Genomic DNA, 8,199 nt, shown 5'->3' with positions numbered 1-8,199 from the left:
GATTATGAATCGATACTTGCGAACCATGCCTCATGGGCAGGATGACTAAACTCCGTTCTCCAGAACAATGGAGCGAGCCAATGACTTACTGGAAATAATACATACTGATGTATGCGGTCCATAAGTGTTGATGCACGCGGAGGGTATCATTATTTTCTAACCTTCACAGATGATTTGAGCGGATATGGGTATATCTACTTAATGAAACACAAGTATGAAACATTTGAAAAGTTCAAAGAATTCCAGAGTGAAGTGGAGAATCATTGTAACAAGAAAATAAAGTTTCTACGATTTGATCGCAGAGGTGAATATTTGAGTTACGAGTTTGGCCTTCATTTAAAACAATGTGGAATAGTTTCACAACTCACGCCACCTGGAACACCACGGCATAATGGTGTGTCTGAATGTCGTATCCGCACTTTATTAGATATGGTGCGATCTATGATGTCTCTTCCGATTTACCACTATAATTTTGGGGTTAGGCACTATAGACAGCTGCATTCACGTTAAATAGGGCACCATCAAAATCCATTGAGACGACACCGTATGAACTGTGGTTTGGAGATAAACCCAAGCTATCATTTCTTCAACTTTGGGGATGCGATGCTTATGTCAAAAGGCTTCAGCCTGATAACCTCAAACCCAAATCGGAGAAGTGCGTCTTCATAGGATACCCTAAGGAAACAATTGGGTACACCTTTTACCACAGATCTGAAGGCTAGATCTTTGTTGCCAAGAACGGAACCTTTCTAGAGAAGGAGTTTCTCTCAAAAGAAGTGAGTGGGAGGAAACTAGAACTTAATGAGGTAATTCTACCTTCTCTCAATTCAGAAAGTAGCCCATCCGAGAAATCCGTTCCTGTGATGCCTACACCAACTGGAGAGGAAGTTAATGATAATGATCATGAAACTTCAGATCAAGTTGCTACAGAACCTCGTAGGTCAACCAGAGCATGATCCGCACCAGAGTGGTATGGTAATCCTATTCTGGAAGTCATGTTACTTGACCATGATGAACCTACAAACTATGAAGAAGCTATGATGAGCCCAGATTCCGATAAATGGCTTGAGGCATGAAATTTGAGATAGGATCCATGATTGAGAACAAAGTATGGACTTTGGTGGATTTGCCCAATGATCATCAACCCATAGAAAATAAATGGATCTTCAAGAGGAAAACGAACGGTGATGGTAGTGTTACTATCTACAAAGCTCGAATTGTCGCAAAAGGTTTTTGACAAGTTCAAGGTTTTGACTACGATGAGATTTTCTCACTTGTATCGATGCTTAAGTCTGTCCGGATCATGTTAGCAATTGCCGCATTTTATGAAATCTGGCAAATGGATATCAAAACTGCATTCCTTAATGGATATTAAAGAAGAGTTGTATATGATCCAACCAGAAGATTTTGTCAATCCTAAAGGTGCTAACAAAGTGTGCGAGCTCCAGCGATCCATCTGTGGACTGGTGCAAGCATCTCGGAGTTAGAATATATGCTTTGATAAGGTGATCAAAGTATATGGTTTTATACAGACTTATGGAGAAGCCTGTATTTACAAGAAAGTGAGTGGGAGCACTACAACCTTTCTGATAAGTATATGTGAATGACATATTGTTGATCGGAAATGATGTAGAATTTTCTGGAAAGCATAAAGGAGAGTTGAAAGGAGTTTTTCAAAGAAAGACCTCGGTGAAGCTGCTTACATATTGGGCATCAAGATCTATAGAGATAGATCAAGACGCTTGATAAGATTTTTCAATGAGTACATACCTTGACAAGATTTTGAAGTAGTTCAAAATGGAACAGTCAAAGAAGGAGTTCTTGCCTGTGTTGCAAGGTCTAAAGTTGAGTAAGACTCAAAACCCGACCACAGCAGGAAATAGAAAGAGAATGAAAGTCATTCCCTATGCCTCAGCCATAGGTTCTATAAAGTATGCTATGCTGTGTACCAGACCTATTGTGTACCTTATCATGAGTTTGGCTACGATAGTGATCCAAGAGTGGATCACTAGACAACAGTCAAAATTATCCTTAATTACCTAAGAGGACTAAGGAAATATTTCTCGGTTATGGAGGTGATAAAGAGTTCATCGTAAAGAGTACGTCGATGCAAGCTTTACACCGATCCAGATGACTCGGAGTCTCAATCTGGATACATATTGAAAGTGGGAGCAATTAGCTATAGTAGCTCCATGTAGAGCATTGTAGATATAGAAAATTTGCAAAATGCATACGGCTTTGAATATAGCAGAGTCGATGACTAAACTTCTCTCAGGAGCAAAACATGATCACCCCTTAGTACTCTTTGGGTGTTAATCACATAGCGATGTGAACTAGATTATTGACTCTAGTAAACCCTTTGCATGTTGGTCACATGGTGAAGTGAACTATGGGTGTTAATCACATACAGATGTGAACTATTGGTGTTAAATCACATGGCGATGTGAACTAGATTATTGACTGTAGTGCAAGTGGGAGACTGAAGGAAATATGCCCTAGAGGCAATAATAAAGTTGTTATTTTATATTTACTTATATCATGATAAATGTCTATTATTCATGCTAGAATTGTATTAACCGGAAACTTGATGCATGTGTGGATACATAGACAAAACACCGTGTCCCTAGTATGCCTCTACTTGACTAGCTCATTGATCAAAGATGGTTATGTTTCCTAGCCGTGGACATGTGTTGTCATTTGATGAACGAGATCACATCATTAGGAGAATGATGTGATGAACAAGACCCATCTGTTAGCTTAGCATAATGATCGTTCAGTTTTATTGCTACTGCTTTCTTCATGTCAAATACATATTCCATGCTACGCCTTGGGGATCTTGAGGCGAACACTGTTGAAGCGTTGGATGTACTTCTGCAAGGTCTCTCCTAGCTGCTGCTTGATGCGCCGCAGGTCACCCGCAGCTGGTGGGCGGTCGCGAGTGCCTTGAAAGTTGGCGATGAAACGCTCTCGCATCTCGTCCCAAGAGGAGATCGATCCCACGGGGAGGTTCAGGAACTACGAGTGCGCGTCGTCTTTGAGGGCCATGGGAAACCAGTTCGCCATAACCTTCTCATCACCGTTGGCCGCCTCGATGCTCATCTTGTAGAGCTGAAGGAACTTGGCAGGGTCGGGGATGCCGTTGTAGCATGGAGGCGGGTTGGGCTTGAACTTCCCTGGCCACATGACGCTGCGCAGCTCTGGAGTGAACGCGCGGCATCCCGCTATGGTCGCGGGAGCCCGCCGTAGAGGTGGATCCTGGTCTTGGCGCTCGTGCGCCACCACCGCAGGCAGCGCGCGGTCTTGACGTGGCGGTGCTGGGAGCGCACGCGCATCTTCTTACAGCCGCTGCACCACCTCGCAACTTGCCTTTTTGCAAGCGAGCGCCCTGCGCTGCAGATCACGTCGAGGAGCCTCCCGCCTTGGCTCGATGATGACGTCCTGCCTGGGAGGTGGAGGAGATGCTCCATGAGCTACGTCACCTGCGGCAGGCGGCGGGTGAGGTAGCGAGCGAGATAGTGCAGGAGACTCTCCAGCGGCGCCGACGATCTCGGCAATGCGGTCCAGCCTGTCCTCGTAGAGGTCATTGACCGGGCGGTAGCGCAGAAGCTCACGTGCCATGAGCAGCGCAGCCTGCGCGTTCGTTGGACCACGATGAGCATGGGAAGACGAAGCAGTCGGAGTCAGCGACGGGGTGGCGGTGCGCCCGTCTCACCGCATAGAAGGATGCAGGGACGAAGCCTGCTGCTCATGGCCCGCGGGGACGGTGGCGGCGTTCGCCACTGGCAACGGGGGACGGCGAGGGCAGCCGTCGCCCGCCGGGGCTGTCTGAGCGACACGGGCGGCGAGGGCAGCCCGATGCTCAGCACGAGCTCGACGAGCGTCAGCCATGGGAGCGGCGGAGTGGTGGCGAATCGACCGACGGAAGGGAGGCTCTGATGCACCCCTACCAAGCGTGCCAAATGTCAAATTTCGGGCTCCACAAACCCTGGATAGATTCAAACTCTAGGGTGTGTGCGAAGAACTCGACGTCTCCAGTCTGCCAACCCGTCGATCCCATGGCCTAGCTCGACAAACTGAAAGGAAAGAGGACACAACAGTTTACCCAGGTTCGGGCCACCTTGTGGTGTAAAACCCTGCTCCTGCTTTGTGGTGGATTGGCCTCGAGGTGGGCTGAGGATGAACTAGTACAGTGGAAGAACGACCTCAGGAGGTGTGTTCTTGAGCTGGTGGGGGAGAGGATGATCTGAATGATCCAGATCCGGTCCCCTTTCTACGGTGGTGGCTAGGCCCTATTTATAGTGGCCTTAGTCCTCTTCCCAAATGAAGGCGGGAAGGGATCCCACACCGGCCAAATTTGAAGGGAGATAACTACTACATCTTATCCTGACAAAAGTAGTCTTCGCCTGCAAAGCCTCTGGGCGTGACACCGTGGTGGGCTCGGCGATGACCTCCATCCCGCCGTCCTGGCGGTTTTGGTCTTGTTGCATGGGAATGGAAACCTTTGGTTGATTCCTTGGGACTCCGCTCCTGCGCTTGCCTCCTTAGCACCAAAGAGGAAACTATTGTCCTGCGCTCGCTGGCACCCGCCTGGTCTTGGTTGTCACAGCTCACGTCATCTGAACCTCACGTGGTGAGGCTTGCGTAGAAATCTCTGCTCCTCAGGAGCCAGCCTGAGGAGGCCGCTCCTTCTGGAGGTCTTGGTGTCGTCCTCCTCGCGATGCTTGGCCCCTTGCGAGGGCCTTGAGTTGTTGATACTGAAGGTGGGTCGTACGAGGTCATTGATGGATCCATGCCATGGGCCGCAGGCAGGCAAGTCTAGGTACCCCGTTCCCAGAACGCCGACACTTGCAATGGGAGATGTGCTTAGTTTTGGGTTCAATCTTGTAGTGTCCTCACCCAGTGATAGAAGGGGTAGCGAGGCACGTATTGTATTGTTGTCATCAAGGATGAAAAGATTTGGTTTATATCATACTGCTTGAGTTTATCCCTCTACATCATATCATCTTACTTAAAGCGTTGCTCTGTTCTTATGAACTTAATACTTTAGATGTAGGCAGGAGTCGGTCGATGTATGGAGTAATAGTAGTAGATGCAGAATCGTTTCGGTCTACTTGTCACGGATGCGATGCCTATATTCATGATCATTGCCTTAGATATTGTCATAGTTATGCGCTTTTCTATCAATTGCTCAGCAGTAATTTGTTTACCCACAGTATGTTTCTTCAAGAGAGAAGCCTCTAGTGAAACCTATGGCCCCCGGGTCTATTTTCTATCATATATTTTCAGATCTATAAACCAAAAAACCAAAAAACATCTTGCTGCAATTTATTTATATTTACCTTAGTTTGCTCTTTTATTTATCTGTTTACCTATCTCTTTTAGATCTCACTCTTGTTCGTGACCATGAAGGGATTGACAACCCCTTTTTCACATTGTGTGCAAGTGTTTGTTAGTTTGTGCAAGTGCATATATTAGAGACTTGCTTTTGCCTCCTACTGGATTGATCTCTTGGTTCTTAACTGAGGAAATACTTACCTCTACTTTGCTGCATCACCCTTTCCTCTTCAAGGGAAAAATCAATGCAAGCTCAAGAAGTAGCAGGGAGAATTTCCAGCGCCGTTGCGGGGGAGGTTCTACATCAAGCCTACCAAGTACCTATCATAAACTCTCATCTCTTGCACTTATTTGCCATTTGCCTCTCGTTTTTCTCTCCCCCACTTCTTAAACGTTTTTAGAAAAAATACAAAAATATTTGCCCTTTTATTCGCCTTCTTTTCGTTCGTCTTTTCGTTTGCCTTTATGTCTTACTTGGTTTGTTTGCTCGTTCACTTGGTATAATTGTGTCTTTATTGAAAATCAAGAAGCAAAAAAGTTTATGGATCCTCATCCACTTGCTAATCTTTTTAAAGGATCCAATTATGATGAAGCAATTACTAGTGAGTTGAGTGCACTAGATTATCTTTGTGGAGTTTTGCTTGAAATTTGTGAATCTGAAAATTGTGATGAAATTTATGAAGTGATGCACTATAGCTCCTTGAATGAAAATCATGATTGCAATGATGTTATTAGAAACTCTATTAATGTCAGTTATGCTAATAATATGCAAAACCCTAAGCTTGGGGTTGCTAATTTTGCTATGTCCATTACTTATTGTAATGATCATGATTGGGGTGATTCTTCTTATGACCTTGAAATCTTATTTAAGCCTCATAATGAATATGTTTGCGATAATATTGAAAGTGAGTCTGGAAGAGTGTCAACTCTAGGTAATAATGTCCCACTACTTTGGAGTATGATCAATCTTATGAATGTTTTGATAAAAGTGGGCTGGGAGAGGTCATGACTTTATTTGATGATAATCCCACTATTTTGGAAGAGTGTCAACTTTGCATGCATGTGGATCATGAAGAGAATATTTTATGTGATAGTTATATTATTGAATTTCATTATGATCCTACATGTAATTATTATTAGAAAGGAAAATATGGTTGTAGAAATTTTCATGTTACTAAATTACCTCTCGTTATGTTGAGATTGCTATTGTTTAGCCTCGATAAATCTTTTCCCTATAAAATGCCTATGCATAGGAAGTATTTTAGACTTAAACTTGTTTTTCACATGCCATATGATGCTATATTTGTGATTCAATTTTTTTTGTCTTTCATGTGAGCATCATTAAAATTATCAATACCTAGCTAAAAGGCTTTAAAGAAAATCGTTTGTTGGGAGTCAACCCAATATATTTATTTTCTGTTTTTATGAGAATATGCATTATTACTTTTGTAGTAACTGTGTTTTGGTGTTTTAATTAGTGTATGAGCCAAGTAAGACCTTTGGGATGATCATGGTGATAGTTGATTTGATTTTGCTAAAAAACAGAAACTTTTGCGCCCAGAAACATAATTGATCTGAGCTGCTGGAATGTGATAAACTCTTTATTTTTGTACACAAGATTGATATACAAATTGCATAGATTTTCCTAATTTTCAGAATTTTTGGAGTTACAGAAGTATACGAAGTTTTCAGATTACTATAAATTGTTCTGTTTTTGACTGATTCTGTTTTCTATGTGTTGTTTGCTTATTTTGAAATAACGGACATTGATCTAGTGAGGTCTTCAGTCATGATTATTGGGGTTAGAGATGTGTGGTGTTTTTTTCTCTCTCGTTGCAACCCACATGCATTTTTTCTAGTTTATTTAATTACCATGTACCATTCACATATCAAACAGGGATAGTACATCACACACATCACCCAGAACGACAAGCTGTCCGGACACTTTGCACAAAGGACCCCCAAGAACAAAATATTACATCCAACCCCCTGGAGCCCCTTGAACAGATCACCAACAAACATCATCTGCAACCGCCGTCGCCGTAGACGTCGACAGAGAAGAAGACAAGACGCCACAAACCCTAGATCCGAGAAATCTTCCTTGCAACCAAGCTGCTTTGTGGACCTCTTGTGCTCCCCGTAACAAATGACGAGGCCCATGTCTCTCTCGCACATCGGCCGGGGATGAACCCTGAGATTCCCGAACCGCAACACCGCTACATCTGTTCGACACCGTCGATGGAACACCACAACACTGCCCACCAACACCGGAACCACCAGCGTCTGGAAACCACCATCGTCGACGTCAAAGAGGATGCCGCCCAGACTCCAATACAACTTCTGCCAGTCCCTGTAGTAGCGCCAGAGCGAACCCCAATACGACCTTTGCTAGTTATCAATATGGCAGCTATTTCCTCTGAAAAACCCCGAAAGTGCTCTTTTGATCCCGAGCTCATATGCTCCTGCATGAACAGTAAAATCGAAAAAATAGTAAAAAATACAAAAAAAATCTGATTTTTGTGATGAACATTGATAATTTTTCTAACTGCGTGCAAAATGTCAGGTTGAAATGACATTCGTGGAGGTCCGGAAAAATAAAAATAAAATCGATGGTCCAAAAAGACTATTGTTGGAAGCATTTTGGAGCATCGATTTTATTATTTTTGCCCAGACCTTCACGAATGTCATTTCGACCTGAAGTTTTGCACGCAGTTTGAACATTTATCAATGTTTTGAATTTGTTTAATATTTTTTCGATTTTACACTTCATGCGGGAGCATATGAGCTGGGGATCAAATACTCCACGTCCCATAAAATCATCGAATTCCTCCACTGCATGCTGGGGCTGGGCTGGGCCAGAAAGGC

Source organism: Triticum aestivum, chromosome 6B (genome assembly GCF_018294505.1).
Source record: "Triticum aestivum cultivar Chinese Spring chromosome 6B, IWGSC CS RefSeq v2.1, whole genome shotgun sequence".
Taxonomy (NCBI): Eukaryota; Viridiplantae; Streptophyta; class Magnoliopsida; order Poales; family Poaceae; genus Triticum; species Triticum aestivum.
Note: the sequence above shows the minus strand (reverse complement) of the source record.